The sequence below is a fragment of the Petaurus breviceps genome, unplaced genomic scaffold (genome assembly GCF_028583685.1).
Source record: "Petaurus breviceps papuanus isolate PSGF00001 unplaced genomic scaffold, PetGlider_PUasm1.0 214, whole genome shotgun sequence".
NCBI classification, from domain to species: domain Eukaryota; kingdom Metazoa; phylum Chordata; class Mammalia; order Diprotodontia; family Petauridae; genus Petaurus; species Petaurus breviceps.
The window spans coordinates 16,346,557-16,365,348 of NW_027185863.1; the positions used below are offsets into that span (position 1 = coordinate 16,346,557).

Consider the following 18,792-nt stretch of genomic DNA (forward strand, 5'->3'; position numbering starts at 1 on the left):
CTCATTCATTTGTTTATGTATTTTAAGCTGAAAAGTTTTAATAAGCAATAGCCCCACTGATTTTCTTGGGAATAGTAATATTTGGAAAACAATGTGCTCCAAATGAAAGTACAGTAACTATTTATTTGTCTATTGTGAACTTTCTAAATAAATTGAAGCATAACATTGAATCATGAAAAATATTTTTAAAAAATTTTTCACATCTTTGATGTGAAATCTTGCAAAAACATATAATATAGTTCTTTGACTTCTTAAAAACAAGGTTTTTAGTTTTCCTAATTTCCTAATTTAGTTTTCATTGGCTCAAAGTCAGTGTCATTATGAAATTAAACTACTTAGGACTCTGTTCCTAGCTATATCAAGAAGGTACCATGTGATCTCCAAAAAGCAATTTAATGTCTATGATTGTGATAGAATACTACTGTGCTAAAAGAAAGGATGAGCTCAGAAATCTTGAAAAAAAACATGGAGAGAAATGCACAAAATAATGAAGAGTGAAAAGAGCAGAACTAAGAGAACATTGTATATAGTAACAGAAATATTGTTTTAAGAATGACTTAGCAAATAAGTAATTTTGACTAATATAAATACCCAAATTAATTGTAAAGGACATGTGAAGAAAGATGCTATCTGTATCCAGAAAAAGAAAGAAAAATAGAAACATGTGTAGAATAATTGTACATATATATCTATTTATGTTTAATGGTACCCATCTCTGGAGGCAATGGAGGAGGGAAGAAAAAAAAGAAAAAAGAAACTTACATGATAACTTTATTATATATTTAAAAGGAATAGCAAGTTATTCATAATAGATTTACAGTTTCATGTTCAATCATCTTTTTTTATTATACTGTTATGGAAATGATTGCTTTATTCCATAAATGAAAAGAGAATAAATTTTAAAAAGAGAGAGAGAAATATTCTAGGGAACAGTGTGGCAGAAGATTGTAGGTTGGCAAGTCCAGTGTATGCAGGGTAGAGAGTATATCAAGCTTGACATATTTTAGCATATAAGTAGAATTGGTCAAATGGGAAAGGAAATACAAAAATCTGCTGAAGAAAACAACCCTTTGGGGCGGCTAGGTGGTGCAGTGAATAGAGTACTGGCCCTGGAGTTAGGAGGAACTGAGTGCAAATCCAGCCTCAGACAGATAACACTAGCCATGTTACCTTGGGAAAGTCATTTAACCCCAATTGCCCTGCCTTCCGCCCTCCAAAAAGCAAAACAGAAAAGAAAAGAGAACAACTCCTTAAGGAGTTCAATTGACCAAATGGAAGAAGAAAGTAAAAAGGTAATTGAGAGAAATAACACTTTAAAATTTAGAATTGGGAAAGTGGAAGCCAATGACTCCATGAGACATCATGAATCAATCCAACAAGTACAAAAGAAGGGAAAAAAATGAAAGAAAATGTGATCTAGCTCATTGGAAAATCAACTGACCTGGAAAATAGATCCAGGGGAGACAATATCAGTATCACGAGACTACCTGAAGGCCATAATAAAAAGGAGGGCCTGGACAGAATTTTTCAAGAAATTATCAAGGAAAATTGCCCTGATGTCCTGGAGTCAGAGGACAAAACAGGCATTGAAAGAATGCACCTCAGGAAAGAGATAACAAAATTAAAACCCCAAAGAACATTATAACCAAATTTCAGAACTATCAGGTCAAGGTAAAAATACTACAAGTGTCTAGAAAGAAAAAAAATATCAAATGCTGGGGAGTTGTAATCAAGATCACACAAGACTTGGTAGCTGCAACATTAAAGAATCAGAGGTAATGGAACATGATATTCTGGAGCGCAAAGGAACTAGGACAACAACCAAGAATCACTTACCCAGCAAAATTAAGCTTAATACATCAAGGGAAAAGATGATCATTCAATGAAATAAAAGGTTTTCAAACCTTCACATGGAGAAAATCAGAACTAAATGAAAAATGTGTCCTCCCATATCAAGATCCAAGAGATGCCTAAAGAGATAAAAAGGGAGAAGAAAACATAAGGGATTTAATAGGTCAAACTGGTTACATCCCTACACAGGAAGATTATACTTCTAACTCTTAAAAATGTTATCACTAACAATAAAGATGGAAAGAACATAAATAGAGGGTGTGGTTATAAGGTGAATTTGAGGGAATTACATAAAAAATTAAGGGACAAGGCAGAGGAGTACAATGTGCAGAAAGAAGGAGAGGCAGCGCAGAGTGAATTGTGTCACATGATGAGGCTACGGAGTCTTACCGTGGCGGAGGGAGAGGCGAGACGAAGGGCTATGGGCGCTGCTGTGGACCTTGCTCTCATAAGGATTGACTCAAAGAGAGAATTATATATATATATATATATATATATATACACACACACACATATATGTATTTATATATATGTGTATATGTATGTATATATATATATATATATATAATCAGTTGAATATAGAAATCTATCTTACCTGACAGGGAATTAGGACAGGAGAAGATTAAATAAAAGGACAGGGTGAGAGGGGACTGACAGAAAGGAGAGTATATCAGGGAAAGTGGTAGACAGAAGCAAAACACTGGTGAGGTAGGAAAAGGTGAAAGGAGAGAGGGGACAAATAGTAGGAAGAATAAGATGGAGGGAAATATGCAGGTCGTACTCATAACTGTGAATGTGAATGGGATGAACTCTCCCATAAAACAGAAGCAGATAGCAGAATGAATCAAAAACAAGAATACTACAATATATTGTTTACAAGAAAGCAGAGAGACACAGAGTAAAGATAAGGACTGGAGCAGAATCTATTATGCTTCAGCTGAACTAAAAAAAGCAGAGATAGCACTCCTGATCTTAGATAAAGTAAAAGCAAAAACAAAAGCCTAATTAAAAGACATAAGGAAGGAAATTTACATATACTAAAAGGTACCATAGACAATGAAGCAATAAAATTAGAAAAGCAAAGAATTTTACTGGTCAGATCTATGGAGGAGAAGAACTCATGTATAAACAAGAGATATAGAGCATTATGAAGTGTGAATAGACAATTTAAATCATTTTAAATTGAAAAGCTTTTGTCCAAACAAAACCAATGCAACCAAGATTAGAAGGAAAGCAGAAAGATGGGTAACAATCTTTACAGAAATTGTCTCTGATAAAGGCCTTATTTTTCAAATATATAGAGAATAGAGTCAAATTTATGAAAATACAAGCCATTCCTCAATTTATAAATAGCCAAAGGATATGAACAAGCAGTTTCCAGATGAAGAAATCAAAGATATCTATAGGCATATTAAGAAGTGCTCTAAATCACTTTTGATTAGAGAAATGCACATTAAAACAACTCTGAAATATCACCTATAACAACTAGATTCACTAACATGACAGAAAAGTAAAATAACAAATGCTGGAGAGGATGTGGAAAAATTGGGATAATAAATAATTATAATAAATTGGGATAATAAATAATTGGTGGAGTTAAGAACTGATCCAACCATTCTGTAGAGCAATGTCAAACTGCGCCCAAAGGACAAGCAAACTGTGCATACACTTTGTTCTAGTAATACCGCTGTTAGGCTTATATCCCAAAGAGATCATAAAAAAGGGGAAAGGACATATATGTACAAAAATATTTATAGCAGCCCTATTTGTGGCAGCAAAATATTGGAAATCAAGGGGATGCCCATCAATTAGGAAATGGTTGAACATATTGTGTTATATGAATGTAATGGAATACTATAGTATAATAAGAAATGATCAACAGGGACATGTCAGAAAAACCTGAAAAGATTTCTACAAACTGATGCAAAGTGAAATGAGCAGAACCGGGAAAACAATGAATGCAGTATCAGCAACATCCTGTGATGATCAACTATGAATGACTCAGCTTTTCTCAGCAACACAATCATCTGAGATAAGTACAAAGGACTCATGAAGGAAAATGCTATCCATATCCAGATAAAGAACTGATGCACTCCGAGTGCAGATCAGAGCATATATTTTCAACTTACTTTATTCTTTTGTGTGTTTTTTTCCTTTTGATCTGTTTCTTTTTCCACAACTGTGATGAATATGAAAATATGTTTTACATGATAGCATATGTATAAACGATATCAAATTGCCTACCATTTTCAGAAGAGGGGAGGGCCAGGATGGGGGGGAAAATTTGGAACTCAAAATCTCACGAGATTTTTTGCAAATATGAATGCTAATATTTTTTTTGATATATAATTGTGGGGAAAATATTATTTAAAGCAATATATATGTGTACATACATATACATACATATACACACTATACATTCTACCCTGCAACCTCATATATATGTGTGCACCTGCACACACATGCGTGCATACATACATATACACATGTATCCATCCATCTACACATATATGTATGTGTGTATATGTATGTATGGTTGCATAGTAGGATGTATATAGAACCAGTTCTAGACTCAGGAAGACCTGAATTCAAGTTTCCTCTTCCATGTCTGTTAGTTATGTGATCCTAAAGAAGTCATGGAACCTCTCTGTGCTCTAGGTTACTCTTTAAAGACTTCATGTCACTGAACAGTTGATGGTCTACACTTGGTAGTCAGAACTTCCTCAATAAAAATTTTCTTCACCAATGAAATCACATTTCTGGACTTCCTCCCCACCTGTAGAAAAATCTTGCTAAGAGTTAGGATATTTGTTATTCTTCATTCCCAACATGGAAATCACTACTCCTACCAAGTAGAGAGGGAATATATTCCCTGGGGCTAGGGCTAGAGGCTCCTCTAATCTGTTCCCTTGCCCTGTACAACTGTAACCCAGGCTCCTCAGATAGAATGTTCTCAGGTATGAGGCCTCCAGTAAGTCTGACTATGAGTTCTTCTGGGGCTAGCAGTATCCCAGTCATCTGTAGTTTCCTTGAGTCAGAGATTCTCCTCTTTACCTTGAGACTCCAGTTCTGCTCCAAACTGATCTAATCTGATTCCCTGTCACTGACTTTATTCTCTACATGATATTGAGCAGATCATTCCGCCTCTCTGATTTTCAGTTTCATCATCTGTAAAATGAGAATGTTGTCCTTTAAGATGGCCTCTGAAGTCCCTTCCAGCTCTAAATCTATAATTCTGTGACTGACTCAAGTCCTTTCCTGATCCTACATGTCCTTGATGATATATTTCACCCTATTTCTTGCACACATAATCATTGGTAGTATGCTACAACCTACCCATGTTCATCATGTACAATGCTTGGTGTGTAATAGTCAGCTAATAAATGCTAGGCGTCACTGTTGACATCCTTGACTGTCTCTCAGTCCTCATCCCACCCCCGCCACTGGCCTTATATTCAGTCTGTTTCTCAGGCATGTTGATTTTTCCTTTGCAACATGCTTTAAATATGCCCTCCTTCTCTCTTCTGATACTGTCACCCCTCTGCTGCAAGGCTTCATCACTTCACATCTGGATTATTGCACTAGCCTGATGATAGGTCTCCCAGATACCAGTCTCCCAGATGGAGGTCTTCTCACTCCAAACCATCTTCCATTCAGAAACCAAAGTGATTTTCCTAAAGTGTAGATCCAACCACCTTAATTTCCTAATCAATACATTCCTTTTGTTGTTGTTCAGCTGTTTTTCAGTCATGCCAGACTCTTCATGATCCCATTTGGGGTTTTCTTGGCAAATGTACCAGAATGGTTTGCTATTTCTTTCTCCAGCTCATTTTACAGATAAGGAAACTGAGGCAACCAAGGTTAAATGACTTGCCCACAGTTATGCAGCTAGTAAGTGTCTGAGGCCAGATTTGAACTCAGAAAGACAAATCTTTCTGACTCCAGGTGTGGCACTCTAACCACTGCACCACTTAGCTGCCCCTAATGAATAATGAAAATAATGAAAAACCCCTAATGAAGGCTCTCTTTTGCCTCCAGGATCAAATATAAAATCTGTTTGTTGTTCAAAGTCTTTTATAACCTAGCTCCTTCCTACGTTTCCAGTCTTCTTACAACTTATTCCCTGCCATATGCTCTGATCCAGTGACACTGACCTCCTTGCTGTCCAATGCATCAGTTACTCCATTTCTTGCTTGCTGAAAGTTCTGCATAATTATGGATAATCCAAATTATCTCACCCTATTCATTCCTAGGTCAAGCTCATTGTTCAACCATAGTACCAGCCCAAGATAGATGAACAAAAACACCAGTTCATTGAGATGCCTGTTCAACTGTTCACCATGTAAGCAATATATATTATCTCTCCCATTCATTGGGATGTATATTAAAATTAAAATTCAGCATATATTCATTAGAAGTCCTACTGTCAATTTAATCCTGTGAAGTCTTTTAAGCTATTGATCTTGAAATTCCTTATCTGCCAAATAAAGAGTTTGGCTATTTCTGGTCTTTTACTCCACCCCCATCAATTCATGAGGAAAATGGAACCCAGAGAGACTAAACAATTGGATTTTGGTCACACGGTTAGTAAATAACAGAGTTGGGACTAGAAGCCAATATTCCTTCCAAGTCCAATATTCATTCAGTCCAATTCAAGCCAAGTCGAATATTCATTCTACTCCATTTCTGTTGTCAAGGTACTTTGTCCTTCTACTTAAAGAATTTGGGTGAATTGAAGTAAATAGAAAGGGAAAAAATATACACAGGGATTAAAATGACGTAAATGGAAAGAACAAGGGACAAAGAAACTGAATTATTATGCAATTATATTGACCCTGAAAAAGAAAGAAAATAAGCATTTATTGATTAGCATGTACCAGACATTGTACCAGGCAGTTTACAAATATTACCTCATTTGATTCTCACTGACAGCCCTGTGAGATAGATAGGTGCTATGATTTTTCCCATTTTTTCAGTTGAGGAAAGTGAGGCACACAGTAGTTAAGTGACTGGAATCACAAAGCAATTAAGTATCTAAGACTGGATTTGTACTTAGATTTTCCTCATTCCAGGTCCAGTGTTCTATACAACTAGCAGCTTTTCATATAGATATGGAAAAATGTACCTTACTCCCTACTTTGAAGACTTAGGGACAGTCTTAGAGTGCAAAATGTTGCATATACTACCTGACTTGTTTGATGTATTAGATGGATCTGATGCATTTATGTTTTTCTGTTTTTAAAAAATAATTTTTGTTATAGGTGATAGTTCATTCACTAGGAGGGTGAGCTGAGAAAGATAAATTGGGAAATAAAGATTATATGAAAAGAAAAATTTCAAACTTTTCCTTATTCTATTTTATTTAATTTTTTGGGAAGTTTCAACTTTGATGCACATACATTTTGGGAGGCTGCTTGAAGAACCAAGCCAATACATATACTTGAGTATGAAAATGAAACGGAGAAAGTGCATTTGGTAAAGCTGTAAGTTAAAGCAGAAATGAGGGAAGCATCTTTCAACATATTAGAGACAGAAGAAAGAATAGAAAGTCAGAACTATTAGAAACTTCAGAGATAGTCTGGTAAATTTCCCTCATTTGGTACTGAGGATCAGAGAGGTGAAGTGGCTTTCTGAAGGTCACACAGCAAAACAGCAGTAGATGGGCCTAGAACTTGCTTTCTCAATCATAGGTCAGTGCTTTCTCATGAATTATATCAAGTATAAAAAAGGGAGTACTCAATTTATCAATTTATTTATTATTATTTTTAATACCTCAAATTATCCCAAACTTTGGGATAAGCAAAGCATTATTATATACCAATTACAAAGATGGAATAAAATTAATACACTTTTTTTTTCCTTTTAAAGACTGGATCTCCCTATCTGTCCCAGGCTAGAAGCCCAGATGCTACTTGTGGGCATAATCCTACTATTCATTGGAACAGACCTTTGACCTTCTTTGTTTCTGACCTGAGCTACCTTACCCCTATCTTACCCCTATCACCTGGTGGCCATCTACTTGTGGCGGCTCGTGATATTGAAGCCAAACTTCATGTGGACATGCAATTGGCATAGCCAACTGCAGCTCAGAACTCCGGAGCTCAAGAGATCTGACAGCTTCAGACACCCAAAGGCAAGAGATTTACAGATTTGCAATACCAGGCCTCTCAAGACTAGATACTTCAATTCTACAATGATCCATTGTCTCATTGGGGTTATAAGAATTAAAATTACTGGGGCCCTTTGAGACCATCTCATTCAATCCTCTCATCTTACAGTTGAAGAAGACATGGTCCAGAGTCTTTGGACTCAAAGTTTAATGGTCTTTTTATTACCTCATACAATATCTGAATTGATTTGTATATTCCTTTTATTTTGAGGTAAGAAGGCAAGGTTAAGTGACTTGCCCAAGGTCATATAGCTAGTAAGTGCATCAAGTATCTGAGGCCGAAATTGAACTCAGGTCCCCCTGACTCCAGGGCCGGTGCTCTATTCACTGCACCACCCAGCCGCCCCAATGCTACTTTCTTCACCATAGGCCCACTGGTCTGATGCTCAAATTCAATTCTCTAGAGACTATAGTGCTCCATGAGATATGTTTTCCCTTGAAAATAATGTCTTTTTCTAAAGTCTTCCCTCTTCTCATCTGTAATAGAGAATTTCCCAATCATGAGTGAAAAGTCACTACTTTAAACACAGCTTACCTCCCTAGGAACGAAACAATCACAAGGAAATCACCACAGAAAAAGTGGACCTATTCTCCTTGAGAACAAACTGCCCATTGTGTTTAATTCATCAATCTGATTTAAATTGTATCCATTTTGGCAGCATTAGTTCCCTCATTCATGTGGTTACATTTCTTAAATTATTTCTTCGAGAGGTGTAGCATTTATTCAGAGTTGGGTGTGTATTTGAGTTTTAAAGTGATTGCTCATTTCCTTTACTCCATACCTTGTAATTCTAATAGCATGGTGATTATGTTGTCTTTCAAGAGTTGAGATTAAAATTGCTTTAATTTGAAACATATGTACACATATGTATATGCATGTGTATACATGTGTGAATAGATATACATTCATATATATATGATTCATATATATGTGGGAGAGGTGGGGTATGTATCAGCATGATCTACTGGGGGTTCTAGCAGTGATCTAGAGACAGGGTTGGAAGCCAAGGAGACCTGGCTTCAAGTTCTCCTCTGATAAATGCTAGTCATATAACCTTGGGTAAGTAACTTGACCTCTCATTGCTTTAGGTAACTGTCTAAGTCACCAAGATGTTGACCTTTGTAGGTAGATTGAATTTTCTCTTCTGACAGTTCCCATTATCAGAGAACTGCAGGTCCAGTCCCTAGACCTACATATGTAAATATGTGTGCAAATACTCCACTGAATTGCTCACCTATGTCTGTTTCTAGTGTCTTGAGTCTTTTCTTCAAATACCCTTTTCCCTTTGGTTCCTCTCAGTTCATTTATGTATTCAATTAAATGCATATGAAGAGATTTATTACAGCATAGAAAAACTGCCTTTAGGGCTTAGAAATTCATTCCCATACAAGGCAGTGAGAATTTCTCAGGTGTTCCAAAGGTGTGGTTTGGGGGAAATTAATTTTTTGAAACTACACAATAGTAAGAAGGAATTTCTAAGAAAATTCCCCCACTCATAAGTAATCTGATTTTGCTTCCTGCTTGGCTTGCTTATGTGGGATTTCTCATCCTGGGAATCACCCAAGTTTCTCTAGACTACCATTCTTTAGGGAAATGGGAGAGCTTGTCTAAAGAAGAAAAAGGAGAAGGAGTTGTGCTTTGGTATTGTGGCAGAATGAGCTGACAAGAAATGTGATTGAATTTGCTTACCAGTCCCAGCAAGTAGATGATTCTAGGCTTGCAAATGTGGTTTAGGTACCTTAACACTATGGGATAAATCATTCATATTTTGCCAGAGAGGGTTCAGATGAATCTGATCTAATGGTAATGTAAGAATGACAATTGGCAATTATCATTTAAAATTTAAAGTTGTTTTATTATTGTATGATTTGGTTCCAAGTTATAGAAGTACATTTTCCAATCATCCTTAAACACAGTAAAGGACATTACTCTAGTATTTATCAAAAGTTACGGAAATATGAATGTGTTGAATTGGATAGGTGAAGATTTAATTCAATTCAACATTTTCTGAATTAGCTATTATGTACAAAGCACTATATTAGGTCCATGAGGGTGACTAAAACTCTGATATTCTAGATAGGGTATTAACCACAGATAGGGCTAGTCAAATGGAGGGAATGAAGAAATCCATTTGGACTGAGTTGAGGAGACGCAGGTAGTATTGAGTGACGTCGTGGCAGATGTTGCATATGGTCTGGACATTGAAGGACCCATAGGATTTCAATACGTGGACATAAAAAACACAGGCCACTCTGGATGCCAAGGAATGAAATTAGTCCAGAGGGTATAGCCATGAGATTACCAAGAAGAAGCAGAACAAAGATCATCACTCCTATCCATTTTCTTTGATTTTTACGTATCATAAGTAGTAATACACAAATGGAAAGAAATTGGAAGGAATTATCTCACTTTACTGAGAGGTCACAGAATCACACCAAGGGAAAAGCAATTCAAAAGAAAAATTAAATGCCTAAAGGCTTTTCTAGTGGCTTGCTAGAGTCTTCATTGCAAAAGAGATGAAATGGCCCCAGGCAATGAGATTGTCAACACTGAAACTTTTGCACTTAACAGCAACAAGTAAAGAACAAAAGCTTCCTTCCAGTAGAAGACTAGCAGAGCAGAACAGTGAGAAAGAAGTCTCTTCACAGTTGAAGACTAGACAATAGCAGCAGTGAACGACATTAACTCAGCATAGATTCCCAACAGGTAGCAACCAAGAATAGTGGATGTCCTTCTCAGACATCCTATGTGTTTCAATTGCATTGGAAGCATGAATGGCCTTGACCAGGAATATTTCCCACACATTTGCCACTCAATGTGAGTTCCCTACATAGGTCTCTCTTCCACGGATTGTTTAGTAACCAGTAGGAGAGTATACCCTTGTGTGTATAGAAGATCATTTTGATCATTTTGCTATGCTGTTTAATCAAATGGCTCCTGCTTTGAACAAATATATCCTCTGCTTGGCTGGTAAAGAAGAAGAATAATAAGTATACAATGGTGGGAATATCTGAGCTGTGTTTTTGAGGGCATACTGGCCTGCATAATGCCTTTAACCTGAAGCACCTTTCTGGTGGCCCATCTGCAAAGGGTTCCCTAGGTGCCACCTAAGGTCTTGGGAGCTGGCAAAGCATCATATGGCTTAGGGAAAGAAAGTAATACAATCTGGCTGGAGCAGAGGGTTATGGGAAAAGAGTGACATAAAGTATGGTTAGAAAGGTTGGTAGAGACTCTGGAATACCTGACTATAGAGTCTGGAATTTATTTGCTTAACAATGAGGAGACACTAAAGGGTTTCTGGGAAGGGTGGTGTGATTTAAAAAAAAGTAGCTTCAAGTATGGATTGGATTAAGTACACTAGTTGAGAGCGTATTACAAAATTAAAGGCAAGAGGAAATGAGGCTTTAAATTAAGGTGGGGACAGTAGAGTTGGAAAGAAGGGATAGAGGTAAGAAATATTTGGAGGTTACTCAATAATACCTGTCAAATAATTGGGTCTATGAGGTAGTGTCAAATATAACTCTAATGTTTAAGCCTGGGGACTAGTAATATCACTCACAGAATTAGGAAAATAAAGAAAAGAACTAGGTTTGGAGAAAGATAGTTTTGTTTTAGACAAGTTTAATTTGTTGGAATTTGAAGGTCTTTAAATATAAATGACCATTTACTTTCTTTATATTCATATTCATATCCATATCTACCGTGTTTCCCCGATAATAAGACCTATCCCGAAAATAAGCCCTCCCCTTACTGTGTAAGATTCCTCTAAAATAAGCCCTCCCCTGAAAATAAGCCCTATTGAGATTGCTACTGTAGTGAAGGTGATCCCCTGAGCTACGTGAAACGCACGCCATACTCCGAGCTGCATCCAATCAGAGCTGCAGCAGTGAGCGTGTCATCCTGTTCTTCCCCAGTGATTTGCTTATTGAATAAAGGTACATTTTTTTGTTCACATTTACCTGTTTATTAAAATTGCTGTCAATGTTCATTAAAATAAGCCCTCCCCTGAAAATAAGCCCTCTGGTGTTTTTCTGTCCAAAAAATTAATAAGACAGTGTCTTATTATCTGGGAAACACGGTATCTAGGAGGCAATTAGATGGTGCACTAGATAGAGGACTGAGTCTGAAGTCAAGATAGATGTGAGCTCAAACCTGGCCTCAGACACTAGTTGTGTGACCCTGTGCAAGTCACTTAACCAGCTTACCTCAGTTTCCTCATCTGTGAAATGAACTGGAGAAGGAAATGGTAAACCACTTCAATATCTTTGTCAAGAAAACCCCAAATGAAGTCACAAACTGTCAGACATGATTGAAACAACTAAAGAATTTTTTAAAAAAACCATTCAAATATCTATCTAGACAGATATAGATATCTTGCTTTTCTTTTTCACTTAGTAATCTGTCTGCCTATCTATCTATCTGTCTGTCTGTCTGTCTATCTATCTATCTACTTACCTATCTACAGCTATCTATCTCTCTGTCTGTCTGTCTATCTATCTATCTATCTATCTATCTATCTATCTATCTATCTACCTATCTGTCTACCTACCTATCTATATCTATCTATCTATCTGCCTGTCTGTCTGTCTTCTGTCTTTACACATATTTATAGATATAGATGCATATGCAAACAAACATGTGTATATACATTTATGTAGCATCAGTATGTAATTAATAATTGAAATTGTGGGAATGGATAAAAACTCTAAGGAAGAGGCTAAAAAACGAAAAGATTAACTCTTTATTTTATGCCTCCCAATGACTATTTCAAAACTTTGCTTCTCAAGACACCAATATCTCTTCCCCTATCCCCCACCACAAATGCACTTAAAGCACAGAATTTTGCCTTGTGTTTCCTTGAGAAGATTGTTCAACAGACTTAAACTCCCTCAATAACTTTCCTCTATTTTTCAAAAGTTCTCAGCCGTGTCATCCATTCTCTCCTCCTTTCTGGTCCCAGAAGAATTATCCCTCCTCTTTGCTAAACCAATTTCTGTATTTGTGTCTTTGATTCAATTCCCACCTGCCTTTCTCCTTGCTCCTGTTTCTCCTTAATCTCACCCTTCCAAGTAACCATTTCATCTGTCTTCTCTCTTTCATTGTCCAATTTATTGATTCAAAGATGTGTCCATATCTCATGCCTTCATCTCCCCATTGTCCACTTTCTCTTCAACCCTTATGGTTAAGCTTCTGCCTATTTAAGTGACTCTCTGATTTCTTACATGTGGATCATCTTTGGAATGATGATACTTAAATGATACTTAAAATGATAAATAAAGCTTATTTATTATTTGCTTGTCTCTCTGTCAGTAAAGATAATTTAGGGTTGTGGTAGGAAAGTCCTTTGCTTACTCTTGATTAGAATGACTAGATTATAAACTTCTTGAAGGCAGGATCTTATCTAAATTTTATAAGTAGATACTTAACAAATTTTTGTAGTGTTATGTCTTATTTATTATAACAGTCAATTTGTTATCCATGTTTAAGGTTTGCTTGACCCAGGTGAACCTTGTCGCGCTTGGCCTGATTCCATTATCTCCTCCCTCCAAGCTAGTCTTAACAGTTACCAAGGCTATACTCCTAATGTAAAGATCGGACCATATCATTCCACCAATCAGAAACCTTCACTATCTCCCTATTGTATTCAAGATACAATGCACACTCAGCCTAATATTTAAAGTCCTTCCAAGTCTAGCTACCAGCTACCTTTCCAGTCTTTGTTTTTTGTTACTAGGTCCATCTCCCAAGCAATTTGTATTCTAGACAAACTGAACCAGCATCTCTTTCCATCTTTCATCTCATTTTATTCTTTCAGTCTTCTTCCCATGCCTGGGATTTACCACTTTATCTCTACCTATTGACATCCTTCTCTTCCTTCAAAACCCAGCTGAGCTACTCAGCACAGCAGCAGCCCTTCTTTCTCCACAGTGTTCAGCTATGATCCTTGACTCCCCAGAAACCATGTTCAAGAGACTCACAGTTGGCACTAATCTTGGCACCACTTACTCCTATGTGGGAGTCTTCCAAAATGGGAAAGTGGAGATCATTGCTAATGACCAAGGAAACAGGACCACCCCAAGCTACATCACCTTCACTGACATTTAATTGGTGATGTTGCAAAGAATCAAGTTACAATGAACCCCACCAACACAGGTTTTGATGCCAGATGTTTGATTGGTTGCAGATTTGATGGTGCAGTTGTACAGTGAGTCGTGAAATATTGACCTTTTATGGTGATGAATAGGTCCAAGAGGAGAACAAAATGTTTCTAGCGAGAAGAAGTATCTTCTATGGTCTTGACCAAGACGAAAGAAATTGCTGAAACTGACTCTGGGAAGACTCTAACAAATGCTGTGGTCACAGTGTCAGCCTATTTCAATGGTTCTCAATGCCAGGCCACCAAAGATGCTGGAACCATTGCTGGTCTCAATGTGCTCTGAATCATGAATGAGCCAGCTGCTGCTGCTATTGCTTATGCTTAGACAAAAATGTTGGTGCCAAGAGAAATGTGTTCATCTTTGACCTTGGAGGTAGTACTTTCAGTGTGTCCATTCTTACCATTGAAGAGGTATCTTTGAGGTCAAGTCCACAGCTGGGTGGGGAGGACTTTAGCAACCAAACAATCAATCATTTTATTGCCAAGTTCAAGCAAAAGCACAAGAAGGACATCAGTGAGAACAAGAGGGTTGTTTGCCATCTTTGCACTGCTTTTGAATGTGCAAAGTATACCCTCTCTTCCAGTACCCAGGCCAGTATTGCGGTTGACTCCCTTTATGAAGGTATCAACTTCCATACATCAATCAACTGAGCCCAGTTCGAAGAGCTGAATGCTGAACTCTTCCGTGGCACACTGAACCTTGTGGAAAAAGCCTTAAGAGATGCCAAGCGAGATAAATCACAGATTTATGATGTCATCCTGGTGGGTAATTCCACTTGAATTCACAAAATCCAGAATTTTCTGCAAGACTTTTTCAATGGCAAGGAGTTCAACAAGAGTATCAATCCTGATGAGGCTGTTGCTTTTGGTGCAGCTTTCCGAACTGCCATTTTGTCTGGAGATAAATCTTGAGAATGTGCAGGACTTGCTGCTGTTGGATGTCACTCCTATTTCCCTTGGAATTGAAACTGCTGGTAGAGCTATGACCATTCTGGCCAAACTTGATACCACCATCCCCACAAAGCAGATACAGACCTTTACCACCTATTCAGACAGCTAACTTGGTGTGCTTATTCAGGTTTATGAAGGTGAGAGAGAGATGACAAAGGATAACAGCCTGCTTGGCAAATTTGAGCTCACAGGAACCCCACCCCCCAGCACCCAGGGGTGTTCCTCAGATTGAAATAACATTTGACATTGATACAAATGGCATCCTCAATGTTTCTGCTGTGGGTAAGAGCACAGGCAAGGAGAACAAGATTACCATCACCAATGAGAAAATATGTCGGAGCAAAGAAGGTATTGAGCATATGGTCCAGGCGGCTGAGGATGAGAAGCAGGGAGACAAGGTGTCTTCCAAGAATTCTCTCAAATCTCAAGCTTTCAACACAAAGGTGACCATAGAGGATGAAAAACTGCAAGGCAAAATTGGTGCTGAAGACAAACAGAAGATCCTTGACAAATGTAATGAAATAATGAGCTGGCTGGATAGTAACCAGACTGCTGAGAAGAAAGAATCTGAGCATCAGCAGAAAGAATTGGAGAAGGTCTGCAAGCCCATCATTACCAAGCTGTGCCAGAGTGCAGGGGGCATGCCAGGAGGCACGGCTGACGGGTTCCCAGGGGGTGGAGCAGCCCCATCTGGAGGGGCTTCTTCTGGACCCACCATTTGATTAGTTCAATTAAACACACCAGAAGAAAGAGCATTCCATACAGCTTTCCAAAAACCTAAGGACTCAAATTTGCAGCCAAGGCAGTGGTTTAAAAGTCACATTTAAGCTACTGTGTAAATCTGGGCATTCTGAATACTTGAATGTGTGCAGAGGGAAAGAAGTGAACGACATTGCACTTTGTCAGTTGTGTAAGCAACTGGAAATGCAATTCTTGTCCTGGAGAATAAAATCTATTTAAAATTGGCACCGTTAAAAAAAACAGCTCAGGTAACATCTCCTCAGGATCTCTCCTTTGCTTCTGTTGAATTTGACCTTGAATTTTTATTTGTGCATGCCACAAGTTGATTGTAAACACTTCAAAGTCTTGGACTTATTATATCTTGCCCATCAGTTCAGACCTATGATTTCATAGGTATAAGATACTCCACAAAAGGTAACTCCCCCCATCAATGCAAATTGACATCTAACATATAACTTAGAGTCTTAGAGATTTTACCATAGGCACCAAGAAGGAAAAAGACTCATCCAAGGTCATCCAGCAAGTATATTAGAAGTAGGACTAGAATTTGGGTGCAGCACAAGTGACTTCCAGGTTAGTTTTCTCTCTAGTCCTCACTACCTCTTGCCTTTCACATAGAGCAGGAATTTTTTCCACCCTTTGTACTTTGTGTTCTAAGTGACTTACATAAAGACAATGTCTAATAAAAGGGAATTGATTGATGATCAATAACTTTGTCAAACTGAATCAAATCTGGGATAACAGTCTTTCATCTAGATGTTTATCAATCAGTCATTTTTATCTCATCTAGATGCTTATTGATCATCTAGTTTTATTTTTACTTGAACATTTACTATGTGCCTAGGACTGAGTTTGTTCAATTAATTTACATTTTTGCTGGGTTTCCTTCAGTCACATGATAAAACACAGGCTGCATGCTAACGTAACACATTTACATTCATTATCCATTCATCTCTGTCAGGATCGAATCAACTCAAAGTTAAATATACCAAAAAGTATAGTGGGCCAGAAAGAGGGAGTCAGGCCAAGTTTGTCTTGCTTGCCAAGTTTGATTTTCCTAGTGCCAATAGTGGATACACTCAAATTCCTGGAATTGAGCAATACACTGGACTGTATCAGAAAAAAAATGGCTTGGGCTCAGTCAGAGCATCCCCTGAACTCTATCTAGTAGAGGGCAGACATGGGTTACCACACTGCATAGCTCACAGGCCTGACTTCCAAAGCGGGCTCCTCATTACTGCTGAAATCTTCTGGTGGGCCACAAAAACCTCTCTGGAGTCATGGCAGGTGTCTATTGCAAAGTATTGCTGGGGGAAATGATTTTGTTAGGATACCTCTTCTCGGGAGGTAGATTTATCAGAGCCAAAAATCCATAGCTGGAAGGATTTTTGTTTTATCATGATCATTTGTGGTGTTAATTCAGTGCTGAGCTTTAGCTATGATAACTCTTTCCCTTCACCCCAAAATGTGTGTGAGCTTTGGAGTTTAGTACTGGATCATGTATGACCTTCAAAGTTTCCTAGAAACCTTCTAATGTAAGATTTATACCTGCTTTTGAATATATGCTTCCAGTGATAACCATATGGCAGGTAGGCATTCCCCTGTTTTCCCAGCTGAATATATTCCTTTGGACTGGACTCTATCATGCTCCTAGGAAACTCATCATCAGGAAATTCCTCATTCTCTGAGATTGTATCAGCTTTGATACTCTCTCTTTATCAGTACCCTCAGTTTCCTCTGCCCCTCTAATTGGAAGACTGCTGGCAGATGGAGCAAGGAACTGTTTCCAAAGCTTCCATTTAAAGAGACTCCTAGGCCAACCATCTCTTCATTTCCCACCCCACTTTACTCCTTTGTGCTAAACTTCATCATGCCCTCACATTAGTACTTCCTTCTCTCTCTCTTACCTTTTCAACTTTCTTTTATGTGCTTTCTTACCCCCTTAGGATTGTGAGCTCCTTGAGGGCAAGAACTATGTTTCTTTTTGATATCTTTATCCCTATCATTAGCAAAGTATCTGGCACAAAAATAGGCACTTAAACGTTTATTGACTAATTGGCATAACGTCTCCTTTTAAAAGTTAATGCAAAGTGCTCCAGATTGGAAATATCAATCAAACATAGGATTGGAATGATGGTTTGGGTACTACTGGGGAAGAGATTGCATTATTGGCAAGGATGACTTCCTTATGAAACACCCTAAATAGGTGCCTAAAGGACCTATATCCTTCAGTAAAAAAAAGAAACATAACTTTCATACTTTGGGGCAAGTCATTTGAATTGTACTGAAATCCTTTTCCAATGAGTCATCATGGCATGGAGGTGATACCGGGTTCTTAAAGGTTATGCCAGTGGAGCACTAGTGCTGGCAAGTCTTACCGAGTTGGAAGGATTTCAAGTATTGGTCCTTTGATGATTGTATGTGGGTGGTTGGAGGACTAGCCTAGCTAAATTAGAAGAGACTCATCACTGGTTGGCTTTTTTCTGATGAATTTTCAAGTCTAACAACTCACAAGTCTTTTGTGTCAGTGCAGAAAGAACTCACACTAATGACATCAAAAGGCGTAGAAGTACTGATTAATTAATGTCTTATCTACTGACAAAAACACTTACACAGTCTGGAATATAGTCTAATCAGAACATCTTAAATAGTTACCTTCCTTCCTTAACTTTTCACCCTTACTTCCCTAACCTCCCTCATCTAACCCCCTGTAATGGTAATGTAATTTGAATTTGAAGATCACTTTGTATCGGCAAAGGTAACAGGTACTTAGCACTTAGTAATTAATCAAGCCTTGGTTAAAGAAACAGAAGGTATGAACCCCTGTTGCTGACATAACAGGAAGGGGTTGGCTGAAACAGGAAGGAGCTAATGCCGTGTGTGTGTGTGTGTGTGTGTGTGTGTGTGTGTGTGTGTGTGTGT

General features: G+C 37.8%; 1 pseudogene; it reads left to right on the forward strand.

The window, feature by feature from the left end:
• The first annotated feature begins 13,982 nt into the window (after positions 1-13,982).
• Positions 13,983-15,851, forward strand: LOC138165629 (heat shock cognate 71 kDa protein pseudogene; annotated as a pseudogene).
• The last annotated feature ends 2,941 nt before the right edge of the window (positions 15,852-18,792 follow it).